This window comes from Tachypleus tridentatus, chromosome 6, assembly GCF_004210375.1.
Source record: "Tachypleus tridentatus isolate NWPU-2018 chromosome 6, ASM421037v1, whole genome shotgun sequence".
Classification (NCBI taxonomy): Eukaryota; Metazoa; Arthropoda; class Merostomata; order Xiphosura; family Limulidae; genus Tachypleus; species Tachypleus tridentatus.
The window spans coordinates 126,365,630-126,379,466 of record NC_134830.1 but is presented as its reverse complement, the minus strand read 5'-3'; the positions used below and the strand labels follow the sequence as shown (position 1 = coordinate 126,379,466).

General features: G+C 30.6%; 1 pseudogene across 1 annotated transcript in view; it reads left to right on the top strand.

The window, feature by feature from the left end:
• Nucleotides 1–13,837, top strand: part of LOC143253603 (transcription elongation regulator 1-like) — a 129,485-nt pseudogene that overhangs the window by 66,078 nt on the left and 49,570 nt on the right. Inside the window, exons 11-12 of the transcript XR_013029728.1 lie at nt 1,603–1,807; nt 4,839–5,047. The product of XR_013029728.1 is annotated as a transcription elongation regulator 1-like (transcript). The remainder of the gene's footprint in view (nt 1–1,602; nt 1,808–4,838; nt 5,048–13,837) is intronic.

Genomic DNA, 13,837 nt, shown 5'->3' with positions numbered 1-13,837 from the left:
CTGTTAGTTTTATAAAGTCACAACTATTCAGATTCCCTAAAATGTGTTACAAGTGACAGTAATTTACTGCTAATGTCAAAATATTGATACAAACGTTAACTAATGATTATGATAATTATTAATATATTTATTAAAATATAATGTGAAAATATATTAAATGAATAACAACAACTGAGAGTTACACATATGCTTCAAATTTTTTATTTTCAATAAGGTTAGTTAAACAGAATATTTTGGCACTGTTTTCATGTGTATATTGACAGTTGACACCAATGAATATACAAGCTCTTATAAAAAGTAGATGATGGTCTGAAAATTAGTAGTTACAGTAGATTTTTTTTTTTTTTTTTTTTTTATGAGTATGACTGTCATACTGGTTTAGACAACTCTGTATGTATTTTAACACAATTTATGTGCTTTGCTGCTGATTAATATTATCTTATTAATTTGAGCTTCTGCTATCATATTGGGGGCCAGAATGCTAATTTGAGGAAGTAAAGTTTTTTCTACTCACCATTCCTGATGACAAGACCTTTCTCCTATTTGTTTTTCACTTTTTTTACTTCTAAGAGCAGTCACTTTTCCATCACTGTCTGCAGGCAATAAAAGATAATGTAAATGTAGAATGTTGTGAGCTTGAGCACCCACAGCCTGTTCTCTTACCTTTTATTTTTTTTCTTATTCTTGTAATTACTTTTTCTTCTTTTTTGCCTATGAGACAGTGAATGGAGATTAAGGTTAATAGACTGTGCATCTTTGCTTCTGTATTTGTTCCTGTTTTCACAGTCATATCCTATAAAAACCATATTATTATAGATTATGCCTTGGTAACTGTTTTTTGTGCATCATTTTGATTAAGGCTTTCTTTTTAATATATATTAAATTCTTTTTTCAATACTTGAAACTAGTGAAGTAGTAAAAACCAATAGGCCTAAAAATAGTGACAGATATCAAGTAAACTGCAAACTCTCACACATTCTTATTTCAATTTTAGATTCAAAATCAAAAGCATGTAAAAATAGCAAATTCAGATTAAAACTGTAAATTTTGGTAAATATTTTCACTGTGAATTAGGAAAAAAATTTTGAGATACCAGTAACACTACTGCATTCTGGAGTGGTTAAGTGTGCATTTTGTAAAATGTTTAAATCTAAAGAGGTGATAAAGAGAATCTAAAAAGATGATAAAGTGATGAGTAAGGATGGTCTTTCTGACATCAGCTTGTTTAGTTTTATGACTTGAATAATCATATTATGAAAGCTTTCAAAATTTTAAAATAAATTATTATGAATTATCTATTTTTGTGAAAGTTCTAATCAGAAAGTTTCATTAAATTGTGGAAACTGTATGTGCACTAACAGTTTTGTAATTGAAAAATGTTAATTATTCAGTTGTACTCTTTTGAAAGTTTGTAAATAAGACACTGTACCCTGTAAATGGTACATTAATCTGGTTTTATTTGAAATATAAAAGACTATTGATGAAAGTTTTAATATGATTGGATATAGAAATGAATTTTGGAACTAACGTGGTGTTTTGTTTCATGTTTATGTGACAGTTCTAGGAAGAAGTTATATGTATGTATAATACTACTATTTTCAGAGTTGAAACTGATAGTACAGAGACAACTGTGACACAGAGTCAGGAAAATAAGGTTGCTGAGGACCAGAATAACAAAAAAACGGGTAGAATTGACATTGGGAAAGAGGCTGCTATTGAAGCAGAACTTAAGGCTGCTAAAGAAAGAGCAGCTGTTCCTCTGGAGATCAGAATGAAACAATTTCGTGATATGCTTGCAGAGAAGGAGGTAAGCCAGGCATTTTGTCTCCTTCACTATGGAACTTCAAAGTGTGCATGTCTTGACATTTTAAAAGAGTTGCATTTAAAATTTAATTGAACTACTTTGTATCCATTCTATACAAATATACTTGGCATAAAAACATAGTTAAATAAAATATTAATCTTATGTAACTTTTGAAGTTTATGAGGATATTTTATTTTAAAAATCCTTGGTGTAATTCCTAGTGTAAGAATTGTGATATTTTCTCTCTAGGTATCCCATCTTTTGTAATTTATTTACCAACCCTCTAAGAAGTACAGAATTTAACATAAGTTACTTATTATAATATTGTTATTACTCAGGAAAAGCATACTTTTTATAGCCTTCAATTTTAGTTAGTTACAGACACATAAAATGTAAATCGGAACCTTCTTGTCTCCAGTCACATCTTCTCTTTCACAAATTGCTGGTAATTCTGTCTGTGAAATTTAATATTATATTATTTATAATCAATAGAAAGTTATGGTTTTAATGTATCAAAAACAATATTATAATATGTTGTTTTCTGACTGAGAATTATGTTGCTTCCAGTTCAAGCTTTATTTCCATTGAAGACACATCTGTGAGCGTATAATTGTTTATGACTCTTTCACTTAGAAAGTTAAAAAAAACAAACAAACTATGATAATAAATGGTATATTGTATGCTGTGTTTTATGGTACATTATTTAATTAAGTAAAAAAATATTTAGTTAAGTACATTAGTGTAAGAATGCAGGGTAAGTTTCTATTAGCAGAAAAAAAATCCAGGTCAGTATTATATTTCTTATTTTCATAATGTATATTCCTTATTTTTATAAATGCATCTACAGTTTAGAAACTAGAAGCTTATCATGTTAGATTAGGTAAGAGAAAGAAAAAAATAATAAAAATTTTCAATTTATGCTTGTAAATAGCCCATATTTTATGCATTTAGATAGGGTAACATGAGTTTCATATTTACCAAGTAATTTATGAAGTATGTGGTAGTATGATTAGTAGACATGATTCAAAGAGCAGTAAAACAATAAAATGTAAACAGAAACATCTATAATTTTACAAAATTTAAGCTGTTTAGGTGAAACAAATGCAGATTCATATTATGACTTAATATCATTGTAGAAGTAAAAAGATAAGCAGATTTATTTTGTGTTTTTTATGGTGACTGTCAGGTTGGCCTTCAACCTCTTAAATAGTTAGGTTAGAAACAATAACAGATAAAATATAAAGTTTTCCTGGAAAAAAACAATTGAAATTTGTTCTGAAGGTTTTAGAGGTTATGCAAAGTAATTTAATAAATTTTCAGATTAATAAATGTTTTTTCTGTGTGAACATCAAAATCAATTTGGCCTTGGAGCAGTTAACACTTTGATTATATACATACACCTAGAAAGTTTTAGTGAAAATGCTTCATTAAAAATTCAGATTTTCTCTCTACAAAGCAAATTAGAAATGCAAATTATCAATATTGACAAGCTAAAATAGAACCTGCTACCTTTCCTATTTGCTGAGATATTATATTTAACAAATTCACCACAGTGTCTCTGCCCACTTCCTGTTTTGGAAATTATTTGTATGCCTATACTGACTTTTCTCAATTACTTATTAATAACCAATAAAAAGCACTCATTTTGAACTTGGTAATTCTGCCAGCTTTCAACAGTATTTACACTGTAAAGCTGTCATTTCCATTGCAAGTTTGAATGCTTAAGTGATTAAAACTATGGTGGTCAGAAATGAAATTTTTTTAGACCCAAATACGGCTTAATCAGGAAGCTTGATAAATTTTAGTAGAAATCTATGGTATTGATATGTTTTTTGTTTTTGTTAGTTTGAAACATATATAAAACCCCAAAAAATTTTGTTTTACATTCTCCACATACAAAATTTGACAAGGCTCACAACTTTTTGCAGTGGAGTACAAAGATCATTGTTTTCTACACTTCTTTCTTTACTGTTTTATGTGATAAGGAAAATAACTGCTATTTAAGAACTTATTTGTAACTAGTAATAATGCACACACACACACACACACTCATATGTAATGTATTATAACTGAAATGTGACTGCATTTTACAATGCCAACACAGGTCACTATGTAAAGTTCAGATTTATATTATTTGATATGGTAACAGCAGTGCATGTGTGCCATATCATTGAAACTTCCGTAATGTTGGTAGGACACAGCTGAATGATCATTGAATTAAAAATAATAGATATATTAGATGTATAATGTTATGGGATTTAAGTGGTTTAGACAAAACATTTGTGGTTTTCTGTTAATGTATATCTATTTTCTAACTTTTTATGGTAATTACGAGGTGCAAGTCAAATTAACCAAACCTGTACAGAGATACAGTAGTGAAAAAACATAAATATAGTTTTTCCAACAAAAAAATATTTTTGCATGTGAAATATGATAATTTTTTGATGCATGGAAATATTTCTGAACTTAAAATCAAAATTACCTTCATGTTTGATAGTCAACATCTGAAAAAAAAAGAACAAGTCAGTCATGATTTTAAAAAAAATCATTAATATAATTTTAAAAATTGATGTTTTTTGTACAAATGCATTGCAACATTTACTTCTAATTAGCAAAATTTCATGAACATATGCATGCTGTTTTAAATATTTAAGTGTGTCTGCCCCTAGGACGAAGCTCGTAGTAAGACAATTAATGCTTACTTGAAACCTGAGAAATTTCATGAAGATACACAAAATGTATTAGATGTTAGTGTTAAAATTATATAGGTCAGTTTTGGGTCATTATCATGGCTGGCTCAACAAAGCCCATAGTGAATGCTAAAATGTACACGTATTGAATTCTTTTTTTTTAATGAATAACCTGCTGTATTTTTTTTCTGTTGTTTTGTCAAACTTCAGATTGAAACAGCTTATCAACAACCTAATTTTTACTTATTCAAATATTTATCATGTAATTCTGCTTTAAAATATTTTTAAATGATTTGAAAACTGTTTCATATATTATAAATCTGAAAATAAATTTTTCCAAAAAGGTCTCAGCATTTTCTACATGGGAGAAGGAGCTACACAAGATTGTGTTTGACCCACGCTACTTGTTGCTGACTTCTAGGGAGAGAAAGCAGGTGTTTGAGAAGTACGTGAAAGAACGAGCAGAAGAGGAACGAAGAGAGAAGAGGAACAAGATGAAAGAACGCAAAGATGACTTTCGTAAATTAATGGAAGAAGCAAACTTGACCAGCAAGTATGTCTATTTTTCATACTCTAATAAGGGAATTAGAGAAATACTTTGTGTGTGTGTGTGTGTGTCATTCCTGAGTTCAATTTAGAGTTCACTCAGTAACCTTTGTCACACACATTTTTTCCATGCTTTGCATTACACACCCCTCAGTGTGGATGCTTCTATGAAGTGAGGACCCCTCCCAGAGAAGGTTTTGTTTTTTTCAGTTTACCTCTGTAATTTGAACACATACCCATATGTGACAATCCATGAAGGCAAGGAGAGCATCCTGGTGGTTGAGGGGTCCAACCCAAGTACACTGTTTTAGCCTTGAATTCCTATAGAGTGGCCCCCAGGGTCAGCCAGCTAGTCTAACTGGCCTACTATCAACCAAGTGTCAGTTTTGGTTGATTCCCAACAAGAGTTATGGACATTATTTCTGATGCTGGAGTTTGGGTTTTGCATTGCTGCAGCATCCTTGTTTGGCATTGTAAGTGTGTCTCCATGTAGGAATCCATGGTGGACGGGGTCAGTGGGCACTGAATCTTTTTTTTTTCATTATAGATCTCCCACATCCAAATAAAAGTAAAATAATAGAAGGAACAGCTCATTGGTAAATGACCATGTCTTGAAGACTGAACAGCATTCTCCATATTCTCTTATACTTGTACCTTATTTTCTTGTACTACACTCTTTGTCAGACAAACCTTAAGAATTCAAAGGCCATTGGGGATGTACCCAATGAGGTTACTCCCCATGCTACTTTAAATTTCACATGGGAAATTTAATGTTGAGAGGGATATGAAGAACATCACTAAGCCAGAGATGCTCATTAGTTTTCCACCCAAGGAGTTTCTGTTGTAAGGTGTATATCTACTAGTTAGTACGAAATTATGCTGACAACCAGTGTTCTAATTTTGACATTTATATCACCATGTCTACCTGCTGCTGTCATATTATGCTGTAGTTCTTTGACATGTGCTTGTTGCACGGGCAAAGACCATGAAACCTATAAGTGTGAACCTGATCTTTACTGTGTTAATTATAGTGGTTCTCACTTTCATTTTTGCCCGAGGTGGGTGGAGGAGAAAGTGGTACAGCGTTTGAAGGTTGTTAACATTTCTTAACTCAAGGCTTGGAAGTTATTGCTCCAAACTCCATCTTGGACATATGCTGCTCTACTAGTACTATGTGGGAGTGGAGACAGATCTTATAATGTCTCCAACAGAATCATTCTCAAACGATCTGAAGAGCCTTTTGCTCTGTATGGATAAGCAAGTTGGCAGGTCAACATCTTCTCCTGTTTCTGTTCCCACCATTCTTTCCAGTGACTGGAATCTACATCTCAGCCTAATTTTAAAAAAAATGATGTGGTCTTAAACAAAGGGTTCTCCACTCAGTTCTCTTCTACCTAAATAAACATGGTTACTTTGAGACAGTGATACTGTCAAGGTTTTCATTCTAATCTTGATGACATTTAAACAAATGTATAGCTTGTGGTGAATACAAGTGTGCTTAGATTGTAGGCTTTGGACTTGGTCCATATTTTGATAATCATTTGGCTAAATTAATCTTGATTGATTCCTTTGTGTCTTTCCCAGGGTTCCTGCAGGTCCTGGAAAACCTGATAAATCATGGAATTTGAAAAGGGTATTTTTAAGTCATGGAATTTTAGTAAATTTTATGTTTTAACAAAATGAAAAGTCAGTAAATATCATTAAAAACATCAATAATGTTTAGAGCTAATCTCTCCATGCAAAACTGAAACCTAAATGTGGTGATGTGGTATTTCTCTATCACATTTGCTGATCAGAATTCATCATACTTTTAGTTGGTTAGTTTCTGAAAGAAAGTGAGGCAATTATCTACGAAGCACAGAATTCCCTCAATTTTACCAATTAGCAATAAGCTTATATGGAACAGTTTGGTTTCATTGTTGCGTTCACCATTTTGTTAAACTTGTTTTGTCGCACACTTTTCAAAATGTATGAAAATGGCTAAATTACATGGAAAGAACTGCTTGTAGTTCTGGAACTTCTGGTATCATATGATGATCATTTTGATACTGTTTTTGAATTATTTTCACCTCATGTCAGGGAAGTGTAAATATCAGGAGAACTGGAAAGAGAATGAACTATGTAGAATATGGCTTGAGCCAGTGCTCACAAATATACATATTGCACACTGCAACATATGTAAAAAGACTTTCAGCCTTAGGAACATGTATGAACCTACTATTAAATTACACGTGGATGGGGAAAAGCATAAAAACAACATTAAACATATGAATAGCAATCTACACATTAGTTCATTCTTAAGTCAGGACAAACCAAGTACCAGTGCAATAAATCATGCTCATGCTGTGACATAATTGAGATTATTTCATCTCCAGATATACTTAGAGCTGAAATTATTTGAGCTGCACAATGTGTGACAATAGATGTAATAACATTTCTGAAACATTTAAACAAATTTATAGCTTGTGGTGAATACAAGTGTGCTTAGATTGTAGGCTTTGGACTTGGTCCATATTTCGATAATCATTTGGCTAAATTATTGAAACAAGTGAATAAATTTGTACTAATATTTGATGAATCTTGCAACAGCAGCTTGAATAAGAAGCAAATGGACATTTGTATTAGATACTGGGATTTTGTTGAAGATTGCATTGTATCACATTACCTCTGCTTTCATTGCTTTTCATGGCAGGGCTGAAGATCTGCTGCCTGTGTTATTGGAATCAATTTCAAACAATAGACTGAAAAAAAAAGTATCCAACTTTTCATGGATGGACCAATAGTGAACTAGAAGCTGCTTTCTTTACTATGCAATAAAACAAAGGAGTTTGAGACTGCATCAAATGAGCTACTAAACATTGGAAGCTGTGATCTTTATGTGGTTTACAATTCCTTTAAAAATGGTTGTGAAAAGTCACAGTTTGGTGCATTTAAACTAATTAAAGCCCAACACTAGTTATTCAAAAATAGTTAAGCCTGACGAGATGACTACAAAACTATTCCTGGATCATCAGCCTTTCCATTTCAGTTTTGTGGCCATCATTGACTTGGGAATAGACCTGTTGCTGCAAGAGCTATTGAGATATGGTCAGTTGTAATTAAATATATTAAAGCTGTGCAAGGAAAGAAGAATGAACCTTCTAGCCAGTCATATCTTACTGTCAAGGAGGCAGTGTCAGATAAGTTTACCATGGGTCGTTTGGCATCCTTTGAGACCATAGCGAGTGCTATGACACCATTTCTAGATATATTTCAGAGTATATGTCCACTGGCACCATTTCTCTATAGTCTTCTTGAAGAGTATATCAAGATATTGATGAAACAATTTTAATAAAGATGACATTTTACATACTGTTAGCTGAAGTGTTACAAAACTCCTTGAAATAGTTGTACAAGACTCTAGTAATCATGTCAACTACAAGAATATTAATCATGGGTTTAGAACCCAATCTTTGTTACAAAATGTGTAGGATGTTTCAGACTTATCAGTCATGCAGTTCTGTATGAAATTTAAGGAATTTTTGTACATTGTTGTGAAACATTTAATTGAGAAAATGCTGATCATCTTTACATTTGCTCAACATTTATGCTGTCTGAACCCTAACAAAATTGTTGATAAGCCAGTTGTTTGTAAACATCACTTCAAAATTCACTTAGAGAAGCTGACTTAACTACAGTATCTGAATGAAGGGATAGCAAAATTGCCAAGGAAGAATACTGTGTCTTTATAAATAATGTAAAAACCTTACCTAGTACTGACCCCCACTATTTTAAAGATTATAATCCACTGAACAATGAGTCAGAGGGATTCATTCCTGCATAATTTCGTAAGAAAGAAAAGCTTGTGTCAAAGTTCAACAGTTTGGAAAGTTTTTAAACTTCTGCTAATTCTATATCATGGACAAACCAGTGTGGAGCAGGGGTTCTCCATAAATAAAGAAATTTTAGTTGAGAACATGCAAGAGATTTCTCTAGTTGCTTAGAGGAGAGTGACAGAGCATATTGATTTGATTGGTAGCATGTCTAATTTCAAAGTAACATCGGGTCTTTTAGAGAACGCATCAGCCAGACAACATCTAGAAGATAATAGAAAGAAAATTCAAGTACTCTCTTTGGCCCCAAAATGGAAAGCCATCAAGGGTCAACTAAGTGAAACTAATGCTAAAACACAGAATACAAGAAGATGTAACTGCTTTGACAGACAATACTAACCAAAAATCTGTAGTGGCAGAATCCAATCAAAAAATGAAATCATTAATTGTAAAATCTAATGCACTAAGACAGGCAGCTACTATAAAGAAAGATGAAATATATGATTTGGATGTTGCAATCCAAAAATTAAAGGAAGAACTTAAGTGTTTTTTTTTATATGATAAATTCAGTCTATTGCAATAATGTTATAACAATGACTTGAGAGTGTTTTTGGTGTGCAATGTAATGATTTATGTTACTCTTTGACTTTTTAAAGTTTTTAAATATGAATGCAATCAGCAATTTTGAGGAACAACTGAACACTGAAAATTGAATAAAAATATAAAATAATAGTGAATCTAGTCATTTGAGGTGAGTATTTTAATTGTTATTGTTTTCATGTTTTGAATAACAATTGCAATGAGAATGTCAGAAAGACTTCATATGGTGAGTTGATGTGCTGTAACTTAGATGACTTAGAAGATAATACTGAATCTAATCAGTGAGGTGAACATTTTGATTCTTACTGCTTTGATGCTTTGAATCACATTTAAACAGTTATAAAAATGTCAGAAAGACATAATATGAGTTGATGTGCTTTAACTTAGAAGATAATACTGAATAGTCATTTGAGGTGAACATTTTGATGATTGTTTTCATATTTTGATGTTTTGAATATCATTTAAATGATTACTATGACAATATGAGAGAGAGATCATGTTAATTATTGATGCTCTTTAACTTAATAGATATTTACTTATTTTGAGGTTCTAATTATTTGATGTTGGTGTTAATTTGTCTTGGAGAATTTTGACTTGAATAAATGTGTATGTCACTGAGTCTATATAAAAATGCTAGAAAGTCATTAAAAAACAGATAGATAATTTGACTTGAAACTTTGATCAGGGAATTCTTCCTCAAGGGGGAACATCTTGTTTCCATGTTATTTGACTTTGAGAAGGATTACAATGGTACGTGGAGGTAAGTCATGCAGCTAAGTCCATTTGCTGTGATGCTGTCACAGCTGTGCCTATTGTGTATATGGACTACGGTCCTGTAAGGAATGTCATAACAAGATTTTCCAGATCAAACTTTTTTTTTTTTTGGTCATCTTGTTTCTGTGACAATCGGAAAGAGGAAGTTGTTCTAACTAGTTTACACATTGGTCACATGACAGTTTTTTAACTCATCATTTTCTTTTATCTGGGACTGATCCATCAGTGTGTTCCTTTGTGACACTCAAGTCACAATAGCCCATGCTTTACTGTTGTCATCATTATGATTGTGAGCAATAGCACCATTTTAGACATGTCTTTTCTATGGTTTTCCTCTAACATTGGACAATACCACTGGTGATGGTGGCACTGTTCAACTTCCTTGTGTTTTCAACTTTATATGAGCCATTGGCCTTCATAATTCTATTTAAATCTTTTATCTAAATTTTAAACATTATTTTAACTTGATTTATTTCTACATTTATTATGAATTTACTTTTACATTTTTTACTTTTTGTTTGGTGCAAACAAATATGTATAAGGGAAAAGGGGAAATGAACACTAATTTCAAAATAAAGTAATAACATTTGCTTTTAAGTTGTAATGAATGGTAATTTCATGTTTTAATCTGATTTTAAATTATTAATTACCATTTTTTTATTGTCAAATTTAGGTCAATGTTCAGTGACTTTGCACAGAAGTATGGTAAGGACGAAGCGTTTCAAAATATTGAAAAATGCGAGATAGAGAGATCATGTTCAATGATTACCTTCAGGACCTACGAAGGAAGGAGCGTGAGGAAAGATCCAGTCAGCGGGAAAAGGTAGAACTCTAATATTTTCTTACTAAAAGAGTATTTCTTTTTATGTTTATAAATTCAGCTTGCCCTCAAGCAATATCAGTTTTTTGAGATTTCTTTCAGGACTTCTTTATTTTTGAAATCCCATACTTTTGATAGTCTTATTAATGATCTAGAAAATTAAATCGTTGTTGTATTATGTAAATTAAATGTTATAAGAAGTATATTTTACAACTGTACTTTATTATATTATTAAAATTTATATATAGACATATCTTCATATTTTAAAAATTTTGTTTAAAAATTTAGATATTTTTTCAGCTTACAAGTGATTTTGAACCTTTGTCTATTAAAATTATAATATTATAGACTGGTCATTAAAATAAAATGTTCACTCAGTTATTATCTAGTAAAATGAACTCAGATACAAAATTATGAATTATTTGTTGTGGATTTTTGTTTGTGGGGAGGGGAACAAGTATCTTTGAAAATTATGCATTCATTAGCCAATTTATTGAGAATTTCTTTCAACATTCTATCTTGTTTTACATTAAGTTTTAGTTTTCCAATGCTAACTGCTACACGTTATCTGAAACACATATCTATATTTCATAAAGTTGGCTTTGCATCTGGAATGTATATCACCCCATAAATTATTATTAGTTGGGTATTTTCTTGTATTAAGACCCATTTACATTTAAAAGCTTCCGTTTCACTACTGTAAGTACGTATATGGTACACAATGAATAGCCTTTGTTTTTACTCTAAAAAATGTAATATTAATCTTAGACAAGTTTGAAATTTTTTTAACATTATGAAGAAAGAGAAATTATTTTTAGATATCCCAGAATTTATCATTTTAACATCACACATTAATTTTTTTTTTGTACTAGGACTTTTTTTTCAAAATAATATGTGGCAGTGAAAGAGCTAATCTAAAAGGTTCTTAAACAAGATCTTGAGTATGTAGATATAAATGACATCTTATTGAATAAAAACATTCAGAATTCTTGGACAAATAATCTGATTGTGATAATATTTAATTAATATAAATTGCATATTTAAGAAGAAGAAAAAAAGAGCATTAGTAACTTTCTTATTCCATGAAATCCTGCTGGTTGTTTGTGAAAGGGGCCATTCACAATTGTCTTTAAAATTTTATTTGACATTATTCCATAATTCTAAGACCCACTCATTTTATTGAACATAAAAAATGCTGAAATATGAGACCTGGTGTTGAATGAGAAAGAGTGAAATAAATGTCTTATTAGTCACATTTGTTGAATAAAAGCATTCATAAGAATACAAATAGAATTCTAACATATTGACATTGTTTCCACTTTATTGAACAGGCTCGTACTTTATTAACAATCCATCAACCTTGTCAAACAGTGATCCATATTTTTTTAATGATTCTGTGAATGTTACCTAGATATTATATTAAAAAAAACTTTTTTACTGTACATGTCTTATTTTTATGTTTAGTTTTCGATTTCTGAATTTATAACAAATGTTTCTCTGTAGTGTGTGTTTATTTTTATGAAAGATTTTAAATCACTAGTCTCTTTAGATCTGTTATATATAGATGTGTATTTACTTTGGTGATACTTTGAATTGTGTATTCCTTTATTTCTGTGAGCTAAGATTTAACTACTTGTGCTATAATGTATTTTTGAAGAACAAACATGTACTAAATATAAAGATGATTTCAACTTTCACAGCTATATTTTTTTTAAATAAAATATCTTTTTTAGGTTGATTTAGTGAACAGAGATTTTGAGTTTGTTGCTACTAAAAGGAATAAGGTACTAGTTACGTTACAGCACGCCTTTGTAGAATACACTTTAGTTTTTGCTTACACTTCACTTACAAAATACAAACCTATGGGGATGGGTAATTATAACTTAGGAAAAATAGGAGAAATTAAAACATATTTTGTTGAATAACAAATTCTTGTAATAGCTGTGACTAACAAAAAATCTTTAAATCTGCTAAAATTTATAGACATGATGGCTTTATTTCAACAAACTGGGAGGAAAATTAATGTGGAATACATTGGATACAATTTCTTTTATCCCACAAAATATTTATGAAACACAAAATATGCAGGCCACACATTTACAGCAACAGCTTTAATGTGTTAACTAAAGAAAATGAACTATAATGCATCTTTCATTTCCAGGTTATTTGTTTTTGCTGTTTTCTGAAACTAGTGTCTTAGTACAATATTAAAATGTCAATCATTTGTCTTGTCAATCTTTCATTTTATTAAGTAGCCATTTTCATCAAGTGAGTGGTATAAATTAAGACAAATATAAAAGGTTTTTTGTCTGTATGTATGTATGTATGTGTGTGTGTACAAATACACACTACACACACACACACACACACACATATAGCAACTAGATATCTACATAATTTTTTTACTTCATTTTAGATTTTTCTCTAGAAGAAACATTCAGATAGAAGAATATGTATATAATTTCTTTTCTTTCAGGCATGGAATATTTTTGTGTGTTTTGTTGTGTTTATATGACATTGAATATTTTAAGTGGAAAAATAATGTTAAATAGTTGCTGGCTTACACTTCAATAATTTTTCATTTTCAGGAAGAAATACATTATTTGTTTACTGATGCTTTTCTTTAGTTATTGGAAATATAAGGGTTTATATAAATATGATTGTGGGTTTCTTGAAGTAAACAGTTTTTAATCATTTTGGATTAAATTTCGTTTATTGTTTTATTTTGTTTAATGTGTGTTTGTATATATTTATCAAAAAATTCATTTTAGGTACCACTACATTTCCAGAT